Source organism: Octodon degus, unplaced genomic scaffold (genome assembly GCF_000260255.1).
Source record: "Octodon degus isolate 3935 unplaced genomic scaffold, OctDeg1.0 scaffold00025, whole genome shotgun sequence".
NCBI classification, from domain to species: Eukaryota; Metazoa; Chordata; class Mammalia; order Rodentia; family Octodontidae; genus Octodon; species Octodon degus.
Window position 1 is genome coordinate 18,615,268 of NW_004524601.1, and position 13,341 is coordinate 18,628,608.

General features: G+C 40.1%; 1 protein-coding gene across 1 annotated transcript in view; it reads right to left on the reverse strand.

Moving 5' to 3' along the window:
* The window catches only part of Ppp1r1c (protein phosphatase 1 regulatory inhibitor subunit 1C), a 176,367-nt gene extending 164,949 nt beyond the window's left edge, over positions 1-11,418 (reverse strand). Inside the window, exon 1 of the mRNA XM_004628639.2 lies at positions 11,132-11,418. The gene's annotated coding sequence lies outside the window, so the exon portion shown is untranslated. The remainder of the gene's footprint in view (positions 1-11,131) is intronic.
* Between the last annotated feature and the right edge of the window lie 1,923 nt (positions 11,419-13,341).

Below are 13,341 nucleotides of genomic sequence, written 5' to 3' on the forward strand. Positions count from 1 at the left end.
ATCATACTATATCATTATTATATGATATATAAACTATATAAATACATACACATACTATTTGATAGTTAAGACAGTTGAACTGCTAGCTTCTCTTTAGTTCATTGAAAAGAAAGGTTTCTCCTGACATACAATTGCTCATGTTTATATCTTATACTCTGAGTAACTACTCTGAAGGTAAAAACACGTGAACGGATTAATTATGTTTACTCTTCCTACTATCTTGCTTTGAAATTCTGGTGTTTTTTTTTTTTTTTTCTTTTGAAAATAAAAACATTCTTTTAAAAAATCACTAGAGGAAAGCTAGCCTCGTGGGAATACTGATTATCCATAAGCACGAGATTAAAGCTAGACTCATATCCCTCATCATATTACAACAGAAAAATTTCTCATGTTGGAAGATAAAATAGGTACAACTCTTGCAGTAAGAGGCATGATCAAGGACTTTCTGAACAGAACCCCAATTACATAAGAAATAATATCAATACTCAACATGTGAGGTGATCAAATTAAAATCTTCTACACAGCAAAGGAAACTGTCAACAGAGCGAAGAGACAGCCTACAAAAGGGAAAACATATTTTGCCAGCTATGCCTCAGAGAAAAAAAAGAGCATTCAAACAAATTAGATCCTGCAGAATAAAAAAGCTAATCATAAATCAGGCAACCAAACTGTGGCGGACTGCCCACTGGTGGTGAATTCGTGGCTGCCAGCTGAGCTGAACCAGCCTGGTGCTGGGTGTGGGAGGCCGACCTGAGGATTGCTGCTGGCTGCATGAGAGGCGGAACTGGAGAGGGGGAAGTTCAGGGGCTGTTGAGAAGCTGTAGGGAGCTGCTGGTCTTCCTGCAGGAGATGGTCATGCTGACTTCGCTGATGAACTCAGCTGCTCTTTCACTGAAAGCACTAAGGACCTTACTGTTGCTGAGAATGGCTAAGGTTCACGTTAGGGGAGCTCTAGTCCTCTCTTTGAGCATCACTTCCTGGCTCTAGAGAGGAAGAAGGTTCCCTCCTCTATCACCTGGAGAGGCTTGTTGCACTGACTTTTCTGACAGGAGCCGGCTGTTACCATCATCAAAGGAGCTCAGGACCTACCTCACTGTCACTGAGGAGGGCTGTGGCACCCTTTGCAGGAGCTCTGGTGCTTAGCTTGAGCATTGCTTCCTGGCTCCAGTGTAGATCTCTCAGCCTGCTAACACAGATCCTTCATCCCACTGGAGGACTTCCTAGCTTCCACCTCTGACCTTTGGGCCCTCCAGGTGCATATCCAGAAAACAGGGCTGTATGAGACATTGTTGTCAGCTCTAGGCCTCCAGCTGGACCAGTCAGGGGGCATTGTTATGGGTTCTAGGTCTTCAGCTGGACTCTTGCAGGCCATTACTATGGGATCCAGGCCCTCAGCTGGATTCTTTGGGTCTTCAGTGTGTGGACAGATTTCCTGCACCTTTTTGGTATATGATTCCGTTGGTGACTACTATAAAATAATTCTGTAAATTATATATATTGTATTGTTTACCCTTGTAAACTCAAAAGTACAACACAAAATGAACGGACAGTTCTAAGAAGTACAATGATCAATAAGTACATGAAAAAAATGTTCAACATCTTTGGCTGCTAGAGAACTGTAAATTAAGACAGTGAGATTTCTTCTTAGTCCAAAAAGAATGTCTATCATCAAGAAATCAAACAATAAAGAATGCTGGTGAGGCTCAGCAGAAAAAGGAACTCTTCTGTGTTGTTGATGGGAATGTAAACTATTACAATCACTGTGGAATTTAATATGGGCATTCCTCAAAAAACTAAAAATAGAAATTCCATTGGCTCAGCTATTCCCTTTCTTGGTATCCTCCTGAAAGAGCTGTAGACAACATACTGCTGGGATACTTGCCTATCCATCTTTATAGTACCACAATTCATAATAAGTAAATCTTGGGAGCAGCCTATATGCTCATATCAGATGACTGGATAAAGAAAATTGGTACAGATATACAACAGAGCGCCAATTTGCTATAAAGAGAATAAATTGGAATTATTCATAGGAAAGTAGATATACCTTCAGCCCATAATATTAAGTGTAAAATATCAGAAACACAAGTTTAAATATAGTATGCTTTCTCTTATATGAGAAAACCACAATATAAATGATTTAAAGACCAAAATAAAAGATAGAAAATAGGAGACAGGGAGATAGATTTTTTTTTTTTTTTGCAAATAGAAAGAGGACTAAAGGATGTTGAGGGTGGGACAGGGAAAGCTTTTTTTTTTTTTTCTCGGTATCGGGGATTGAACTCAGGACCTTATGCTTGTTATGCAAGCACTTATTCTACTAAGCTATCTCCCCGGCCCTTTGAAGGTGGGAGAGGGGAACAGAAAGAATTAGGATATGTCACATACTTGTACCATTTATCCACAATGAATATATTCATTATGTACCACAAACATGTACTAATAAAAATGTCATTATATTAAATATTCAAACCATCAAAATAGCATCTTCAGAACACACTTATATAATGAAAATATCAATATTTGTTCTCAGTTTTTCATGAAACATTACCAAAGCATTGGCATATAATTTGCTGTCTTATTGGAATTATAACTAAGAAGGAATTAGCCTTGCGTTCTCACTTTAGGAAAAAACATAATTACATTAGCACATTAAAAGGAAAAAGCACCTCAAAGTTGAAAATAGACAAAAGGTTGATCCACTGAGGAAACAGAGCTTTGCAAACTTACTGTTTTCTGTTAGGGTATATTACAATTCTAAAAATAAATAAACAAATAAATAACTATTTAAGAAACAAATAGCAATTCCAAGCATTTTTCCAATAGCATTTCAAATGAATTTTGTCCTAGAGACATCTTACTTATTAATTAAAAAAATAAAATCCAAGGTCTTAAATTTTTATTTAATGACATAATCTCGTCTTTTCTAATGGCTGTATCTCTGCCTGATCTCTAATTTTTTTGGTTAGATTTCTTATCACGCATTTCCTTAGCAACTAATTCAATTTGAATTCTTGTTAATTTTATATTTGTAGGTCTATCATGATTTTTCTGTTTTGAAAATTATGCTTAAAGAGTGGCATATATAGATGGAGGTGGTGAGCAAATTCACTTTGAGATAAAGAATTTTTTCATTTTTGAAAATTTAATTCATAATAAATTAAAAACACATCATTTGAGCAGACCTAAATGTAGGCCTACATTTTTCAAGAAATGAGTCTTTTTTTTTTTTTTTTTCTGTACTGTCCCTTGGGCTTCCCCACCAAGAATATCTAAACAGTATGGTGTCAACAGCTGTTCCCCACAGCAAATACAAGGCCCTTTTTTTGGTTTATACATGTCACTGATTTTCATTCCAGGAAAGCTGGTAGACATGTTAAAACAAACACGGAAAATGACCAGTTTAAGAAATCCCCCAAATCCTTCTTCCTACGACCTTTTGTCTACAGTCCCTAACTTCCTTATGAGAACAGAGCAGGAAGTTCTACTGGATCATTTACTTTTCCCTGACCTTTGGAGTCTCCAAAGGTTGTCACTCCATCTCTCACACAGCAGGTATGGATATAATCCTCCTTCTAGCAGAAAGAAGCCCACAGTCTATATAAAAGTAGTCCAAGTTGAACGGTGAACATCCCATATGCGAACACTCCACCTATTCTATACTCACTGCTTCAGGAAGCTGTCACATCAAAGTCACTGTCACAGCGGTGTGGTGGTAGTGTTTCTCACACAGCCATCAGAAAATGAGGGTCTGAGTGACATTCTGGAGAGTACAGAATCTTTCTCCACTGATGGAGAATCACCCCTCGCTCACAACCTTGAGACAAAGGATTGTAAATATTGGCTCTTCCCTGCTAAGGAGAAAATTATTGGGAAAATAAACATTAATATGAAAAAATTCTTGCATCAGCTAATCAGGGCTAAAGATCTGACAAGCATGCAGTCGAACTATGCAAATTTGAGTCATTAAATGATAACTAAAAGGCAAAATTATGTCATCATGCTATATTAGATTTTGAGTACATGATTTGAATAGATTTGCTTGGTTTCTTTGCAAGTTAGTAACTTCGAATACAATGGAAGTGACTGATTTTTTCAGAGGATAAAAAGCCACTTGCACAGACCTCTCATGGAGTTGCGAACCCACTGTGCTGAATTCCATATATGTCCCGATGAAGCTCAGGGAAACACAAACAGCAAAAGCTCATTCACATTTTTTTAGGTTTTCATAAACAAGGATGACAGAGAAAAAGATGAGCTGCTGATGTTTTTCCACTTCATCCCGTGAACATTTCACCCTGGAAATTATCATGAAGGCTCAGGTCTTTCGGCTTGCCATATTAAGATTGCTTTACAAGGAGCGCAGCTCAGCTGGTACTTGGTGCATTACTTTTGACACTGCAATATGCACAGTGAGGAGCAAGACATATTTCCCCTGGGGCTGAGACAATCCCAAATATGTACCTGCCACAACGACAGCTTCCAGTCTCCAAGAGCCAAATGCCAAATGCCAAGGAAGCATCGCAGACATATTTAGACGACAGCTCACTTGCTCAAACCCAGCGCTGTTGGCATAACCTTAGACTCTCACTATGCAAATAGGGCTCTACCAATACTTATTGTTTCTACTAACTGTATTCATGAAAGATTCACTTCTAACTTCATTTCCTTTAATCCGTGAACTGTTCCTCATATAAGCAGCTCACACTCTCAGCTCCTTGTCCTGAAATGTATGGCTTAGTATATTTAAGAAATAGTTCAATCATACCACATGTAGTAAATCAATGCAGTCCCCATGAACATTAAAAAGTGTTGCATAGCAAATAAAAGTACAGTAATTTTCTGATCTCTGACAAAACAGCATGTGTTCCGCTGTAGTTCTGATTAATACATTTGCAAAACAACAGAATAAAGCCAAAGATAGATAAAAGGGAGGAGTAAACTGTTAGAGGAAGAAGGCAGAGCGTGGAAAAGAACTACGGTGACAACGTGAAAACTGGAGTTACAGTTTCTCTGAAGCTTTTGAAAACTACTAACGTAATGGGTTGGAAAAAAGATTTTGTTCTTCTAATATCAGTAATATTAGAAATAAGACTGAAAACTGAAACACAAACATCTAAGGCATGTGTAGGATACATTACCCAAGCAAGGCAGTAAACAATCTGATGTACCACAAAAAACTCTGAATTAAAATTGACCTGCTTGAGTCTAAGTTTGAGGACCTTAAAACCACTGCATTTGATATTGTTTAACCGGCATACAGTGTAAGCTGATAAATTCATTAAAATCCCTGTAGATTTCTTACATATCAGTTGATAATCAACTCCATTAGATAAACACCGAATTTCTACAGCTTTTCAAAATGAGCCTCTTCTACGTCCCTGTCTTGAAACAGGAATGGAGAATACCTGTAAGAGTGTTGGAAACCCTATTACTTAACAGTAACTATGTGAGTAGGCTTACTTAAAGTCCTTAACAAATTATTCTGTTTGAAATCTTTCATGAGCCAACTCTGAGATATTAACAAAGGATCTTATAGACCACCCTGGATTTTATTTTTTAAATTTTAATTTACTCATTGTTTTTAGAGAATCTGAGTAGAAGAAATGATCTTACTCCAAACCTGACATGTTCTGGCTCTTTACACTGAAAGATATTTGTAGGTGATGTCTTGCCTCACATTTTATTAGAAGCATGAAAAAGAAAATCAGGTAGCGTGTTGAATGTTCCACCTGGAAATCCTCCTAACTAGATCAGTGAGCGTAGCAGGTACATTTCCTTTCACCACGTTGCTGTGGGTGTTTTTGTTGGCAGGTTCTGCATGGGTGCCTACCTAACCACAGTTCCCTCTCCTCATTCCATTCACATCATCCTCATTTCTCTTTAAGCCTGCATCAAAAGCCTGCTCAAAGCCCTCCCAGCTCCCCTCAGGACTCTGCCTGAAGCTGTGGACTTGCAGTCACAAGTCTCCTCAATGCCATTCCAGCTTCCTTCCACAAACTCATCCAGAGACACATGTAGGTCTTTGCTAGGGCAACATCCTACATCTAGGTACCAAGAACAGATATCTATGGACACATACGTAAGCTAACACCCAAACTTAGTGGCTTACACAGCAATTGTCCATGAATCTGCAGCTCAGGCTGGGCTTAGGGACATCTTAAATCCACAAGGTATCACCTGTGGTGCCTTGATTGCCAGCTTGAGGATCCACATTCAAGATAACTGACCCATGTGTTTGGTAATTTGGTGCTATTACATGAAAGTTAGGCCAGGGGAAAAGACCAGAAGCTTTCGATCTTCTCCAAGGAAGCTTCTTCCCAAGTTCCTAATCTCCCTCATAACATGGTAGGTGGTTTCTAAGACCAAGGACCTCAGGAGAATGATATGAAGTGCATGACATCTTTCTTTTCCTAACTTTACAAGTCATGGGTCATGAGTTCTACTACACTTTGCTGATCAAAGCAGCTACAGAAGCCCAACCAGTTGCAAAGGAAAGGGATATAAACTCCAGCTCTTAACAAAGAAATGGCAAGGTATTAGTAGAGTACATGGGACGAGGACAGGAAATATTGTTGGACCCATCTTTGAAAAATACAGTCTTACAGAGTAAGTACAAAATTGAATAGGGAAATTAATACAATAAGATATATTGCTTATTACTGATGACAAAACTATGGAAAAGGGTAAGCAGTCCATATTATAGCTCTTGTGTCTCAGATAATATACAAATAGTCTAATGTATGTCTAATGTATCCCAGTTTGTAAATTCTTCTGTTCCTAAAGTAAATATATTCTTGTGACACATGACTATCCTAAGAAGATATAAGTCCATTCACTCATTTCTTTGCTTGGAAAAGCCAAATTTTAATAATGAATAAATAACCAAAGATACTGTTAAGTTCCTTTTCTAAATTTCCTTATTAAATTTTAAAGTGATACATAAAAACATAAATATCTACATATTTATGGGATACTATATAAAATTTCAATGCATGTGCATATTGTTTAATGCTAAATAAGGTTGTTACATATATCTATCTCCCCAAATATTTATCATTTATATTGAAAGTCTTAAAAATGTCACCTTCTAGCTCTCAGAAACACACAGTCCATTACTGTTGTCTGTAGTCTCTTTGCTATAGGAGGGCACATCAAGACTTCTGCTATTTAACTGTAACTTAAGATCTGGTGTTTATTGATAGGTTTTAGAGGCAACAGTGATGGTGGCGGCGATGGTGGTGGCAGTGGCCGTGCAGCAGAGAAGCAGAAATGGGGGAGGGGAAAGCCTTTACTAACTCTAAACAGGCGTAGAGGACCCAGGGCAGGGAGCTGGGTGGATCCTCTGACCTGAGACAGGGAGCCTGAGACTTTAAGGACTTTTGCCAGGGGCGGAGCTTGAGGGGCAGGTTTAGTGACGTATAAGGAGCTGATTGGAGGCTCCTGCATGTGGGCGGGAAAGGTCAAAGGAAGTTGTACCCAGGGATGGAGTGGGGAAGGAGAAGGAAATGGTCACTGAGAGGATAAGCTGTTGTTTCAGCGCTTCAGCCGTACCAGAGGACTACCATTATAATTCAGCAATTCATACTAGGCCATCGCCTATCATTTATATTTCCTCAGTCTTCCCTCGCCATTGCCCTGTCAAGTCCCTGCTGTCCGCCACTCTACTCTCAGTTTTCTATGACATCAGCTATTTTTGGCTCCACAGATTGATGAGATCGTAAGAAACTTGGGTGAAGTTCTTCTGATATTCGTTTTCATAGACCAGCATATTAAACTGGGAACCCCTTGATGGTTAGAGGAATAACTGTGAAGTCTCACATCTGCAGCTACAAAAATAGATGGCTTGGAAAAAAGTGTTTGCTAAATGTGGGAAATTTTCTTGCTCTGTATCAGGATGCTTTGAAGATACCTAAATGTTCCTTGTTTGAATAAGAAACCAGGAAGCTGGCAGTAGCTACAACTTCTCAGAAGTAACTCTTCTTGCTGTAATGAGATGATAAGGTCATGAAACACTGATGTCCACACTTCCTGATTCTCAGCCTCTGAGATAGCCATGGTATGTATCACTCCCCACCACGGCTTATACCTAAAATGCCTCCTAATGCCTCATGTTCAGAACAGATTGAGCAGATGGACTTATTTATGAATGACTTTAGCCCTTTGTGTGCTGTTAGAAAATGGGGCCTGGCTGCCCATGGAGGGGGTGTTACCTGAGGGCAGCTTCTTGCCTTTCACTCCTGCCTGAGCTCTGTTTCCCAGATTCCACAGGGTGAACAACAGTTCCCCATCTTACTCTTTCACCACGCTGGTTTTGCATTGCAGACAGCTAATTATGGACTACAGCCCTTGGAAGCTGCAAGCCAAATACTCTTGCTTGGTCTGGGTGTGGGCTTTCTGTCTCATAAACAGGACAGTGCGCTGGCTGACATGCACTCCCTTAGTAATCTCCAACCAGAACGGTACATTCTTTCTTTTAGCAAGGAGGTGTTGTCTGTTCCATAGCGGGGCCTTGAAACTTGTGCTTTGAACTATTTGAAATATTTCACTGTTGAATATTTCACTTTAGATTGTATACCTTTCAGAATTATGTCAAGTTGAAAATCATTTGGCTATCATGCATCAACTAGAGTTTTAATATTCTAAGGAGCAGCACCTCTCAGAATTAAACAACCATAATGTACTCTGGACAGAATATATTTTATCTGTAATGTTTCAATGTTGATAATAAGTCAAACCATTTAATTTGGAGTTCATAGTTAAGTTCCAAATTGGATCAACATGTTAGACAGTTTTCTCAACTTTTTAAAACCCATAACCTACCCACTTAGATCTTAAAAGTTCATGTTTTATGTAATTACAAAAGAAGGCCTTTCCAATATTAAAATTATGAAACTGGACAAAAGTGGTACGCATACCTTCACACACGTCCACATGCAGGCATATACAAACACCGGCTCTTCCTTTGTCCCCTTTATGTTATATTCACTGAGAAGCAGAAAGTGCTTTAAAGAAAAGTGGTTAACAGTCAAGTTTCACTTTAAAGTAGCTAATCCATCGTTAACCAATTGTAAATGCACTGTCAGACTTAAAGACAAAACCTGTGGGGGTTAAGCCTGTTTGGGAAAAACACTATACGAAGCATGAGCGATCACTGTGCCTGTGCACTATTGCCCACAGTTTCTGATGAAGGATTGTTTTCTTCAGGGCTCTTATGTTCCTCCACAAATAATCTCTGTTACAATGTATATCCAGGAGTCAAAGAATTGTGGGCTATTCCATTCATTTCTCTTTTTATTGCAGGTATTACAAGTAGAATAGGCCAAGGGCCGGTAAGATAGCTTAATGGACTAAGCGCCTGCTTAGGCAAGTGCGGGGACCAGAGTTCGAGCCCCAGCACCACATGCCACGGTGGCCCCACTCCTGGAGCGCAGCGACCAAGACTGGGTGTGGTGTCACATGCATGTAATCCTAGCACTGGGGAGGCTGAAAACAGGAGGATCACTATGAGTCAGAGCTGCAAAATGAGACCCTGTACCAAACACATATAAAAAATTAGAATAAACCAAATAAAGACTCTTACAGGGTCTGACTGACCCCAAAATGGCTTAGGGTTACATCTGATAAAATGTGATATTACTTACATTCTACGTTTGGCTTCTTACCCAATTGAAAAATAACAATAAACACTAACCATCAATTATAACAAAGTAAGAATCACTTTTGTGAATGTGGTTTATTGCTAGCCAAATTGGTACATTAACAAATGGAAAACTAAGATCATAAAAAAATTAACTGTTGCCTGCCAAGCGCGATCCTGTGGTGGATCCCCAATACCAAAAACAAAAAAAAAAATTCACTTAACAAAATGAACTGTTGCTAGTTCCTTTTACACCACTTTTTTTCATTAAATATTGGTTGAGTGAATCTAATTGTGATGAGATTTCAGTATAGGAGAAATAATAGAATCGGGAAAGCTCAGCATTCGTCTTTAAAATGCTTCTTATCTGTGCCTAAAACTAGAGGGGACCAGGTTGTGTCCAAACTGTAGTAAGATTCAGCCAGGGCAGAGTCAAGTCAGTTGATTTCAATGGGGTTGTTCTGCCGCAGCTTCCTGCGTTCAGAGAGCAGGGGATGGGAGCCCAGGAAATGTCACCAGAGCTCTTCACCCAGGCCGAGCCCAAGGATGCACAAATGGAAACAGAAAGGAGCCAAGATGTTGTGAGAGAAAGCTGCACTCCACGCAGTGGTGAGGTGTGGTCCACGTAGGAAACAGATGCAGCCCTGGAAGGCCTGTCCCCTTCCTGGGTCCACAGCTTCAGGATTTTGGTTAACGGAGGATCCCAGTTGAAGGACTGGAGGGCGCTAGTGTGCGTAATCAAGCGAGAGAAGAAAAACGCATTGGTAATTCTCTGTAATGACTGTCGGCAAGTCTTAGGACTTGTTTGGGAGACACTCTGTTAGTAGATGAGAGTTTTAGGAGATCGCCATACCTTTGCATGTCATTAAAAATAAAAGTATGTGTATCATTATTAATGCAATCCTGTCTGTCCTCACATATTAAAGAGAATGAAGTAAATAAAATTCTACTTGAGCAACTCTATTTGTCATGTATTAAGAGGTTAACCATTCAATGCTGTATGACCAAACATACATAAACCAAGACATTCACAGCTTACACCTAACTGATGACCCTGTCATTTCTGTGAAGAGCTCTGTCCAGGCACTGGTTTGTGACAAATGTTTGTGAATCAGTTCCAAAGATGATATCTGCTTTCCAATACACTGCAAAGGTTTTTTTTTTTTTTTTTTTTTTTTTTTTTACTTTGGGAATAAAGAAATAATAAAAGGAATTATTTTAAATGTCCTGCAAGGAAACCATGAATCATCTGAACATGTTTACTAAACAACTCAAGAACAGGAATAACAAATCACAGTGTGACACAGGTGTACGTGTTTTTAATCTTCAGTTCCTTCCCCTCAGGAACGTTAAGTTCCTTCACATATCAGTGACTGGGAACAAATTCCATGCCCATGAGCTTCTCTCCTCTTCAGGCAGCACTTTTAAAGTTAATTCTTTCCTTTTCTGGTGTCAGCCCTACTCTCAGCTGACTGACTCTGAGGTACTCACCCTTGCAGCCTCTCAATGTCTGCTTCACACAGGAGGAGCACTTCCACAAGCTGCCATCAATGGCCAAACAGTCCTGGTCCTTTGTTTGTGCTGCTGTCATATCGGCCACACAGCCCTCTCCTAACCACTGAGTGCTTCTCTGTTGCCTGAGGTTTCTGTTGTCCTGTGTGAATCACGTTTCCGTTGCTAAACACAGTACTCAAGCCCCACAATGTAAAGGTCTGACTTGTTTTGCAGGCTCCGAAGATTTAATCAGTGCTCTGCCGGCTCCAGGGTAGAAATTTGAGGGCAGAAGGAATAAAGCTGCTTACCTGTGAAGGCCAGGAAGCAGGGTCTGGAACAGCACCAGAGGGAAGGGCGAGAGACCAGACCCAGCGCCAGGCTCCACCAGCCTTGCACACATCCAGCAACGCGCTGCACAACCTGCAGAGCAGACCCGACCCGCAGGGCAGATCTCAAGCCAATTAAGCTGGTTCTCCCCACAACCACCAGTTCCCTGTGGTCTCCCTCCATACTGTGCATTATTTGTTCTTCAGTTTGAACTCGGTCATAAAGTTGTGTAGAAGGGGCGTTCCAGAGCTTTCAGATTCGAGCTTGCAGATTGTAGCCCTTTTATAGCTTAACACATTCCTCCCTTCCAAGCATCTGGCAGGCAGGTAGGTATTAAGACCTACTATTCTAAGTCATCGCTACTGAAGTATTCATGGCGAAGCACCACCAAACTTACCTGGAAGCCTCTAGAAAGGCAAAAATTGGCATCCATTTTTGGAAATAATGTGAAGCGTTTTTATAATATGCACACTGAGAAAAACTAATTATTACATCTCCAGTTATTAACTGCTAGCTGCTCTTTGGGTGAATAAAATATCAAAACAGAACATTAAAGTTGCTTAAGCAAAAAGCCTTGGCTGAAATAACACAGCAGAAGGATGCCGATTCTGCGGGGCTGCAGATGCCAGGATCCAAAGGCAGGATGTGTCAGACACGCCCGGGCCTACCTGATGGGCTCAGCTTCTCTGGTCGCAGATGAAGCTGTAGAGACCCCGAAGAGCTCCCCAACACCCAGAAATTAAAAAGGTCACTTCATGTTTTAAGTTAAAGGGAGCAGATCTTTTAGCTGGTGTGGTAGTTGGGATGCTTGGAGTAGTTTTCTGGTTAGCCAGGAAACCCTTTGGTTTTTCAGTTCTGACTGAAAACCATATACTAATGCACTTTTTCTCATCCTCACAGGGTATGTAACTCTCTTCATTGGAGATTTCTCAGTGCTTTGAGATCAAGAATTGTACCCACTGGGGCTGCTCTTCGGGAATACAGATACTGACACAGTAATGGGGCTGGGTGCAGTTCTGAACGTGTGGCAGAGTACATGCCCTGGAATTGTCCTTTTTACATAAATGGCAAATTCTTTGTGTTTAAAAAAAAAAATGAATCTAGAAAGCAGGACTCAGACTTGCCCAATCATATGAAGAAAACTTGAAACCAAGTAATATACAACCTTTGTATGGTGGCAGAATTAAGGGCCTTCACCTTTCCCTTTTATTGCTTCAAAAACTAATAAGGATGGAGAATGTAGGTATGGATCTGCACACTGCTATTTGGTAGTCTGCATCTAGGGCTGAACTTAACAGTGTCGTCTACCTGTGTGCTACCTCGGCCCATCACTGCGTCCATCAGACTCACAACCAAACTTGGAGCTCTGGAGACACTACTGTCACCATCCCAGTAAGCAAAGTAGTTCAATGTTCACAAAAAATTTTAGTCTCCTTTGGGGTATCTGAAAAGATACTACTGAGGGAGAAGAACCAATATTTATCTGATTTGCATATTTATATTTGAGCACGTTTCTAACTTACTATTGAGCATACTCCTATTCTGTCCAGAAACTGTTCCATGTGGGTAAAAATATCAGTTGTAGGAAAAAGAAAAGACGAGTAACAAAAACTAAACAGAATAGCTAAATACATCTTTATATATTTAGAATGTGGTAAGAATAAGTGATAATTAAGTTTCCAGTATTTGCACATTGTTCTAATAGTCACGCCACAAAATCTAGACCTTCAGCTTTTTAAGACAGAACACTTCCTCTTCCTGCTTCCTACAAGAACTGGCATTTCTTCCTCTCCAGGAAAGGAAAAGCAGCTGTGTTTCCACGCTGCTCGATTCTCCTGCGGGCACCACGCTCTCGGTGGCACAGGCAGGGCAGCTTCGCG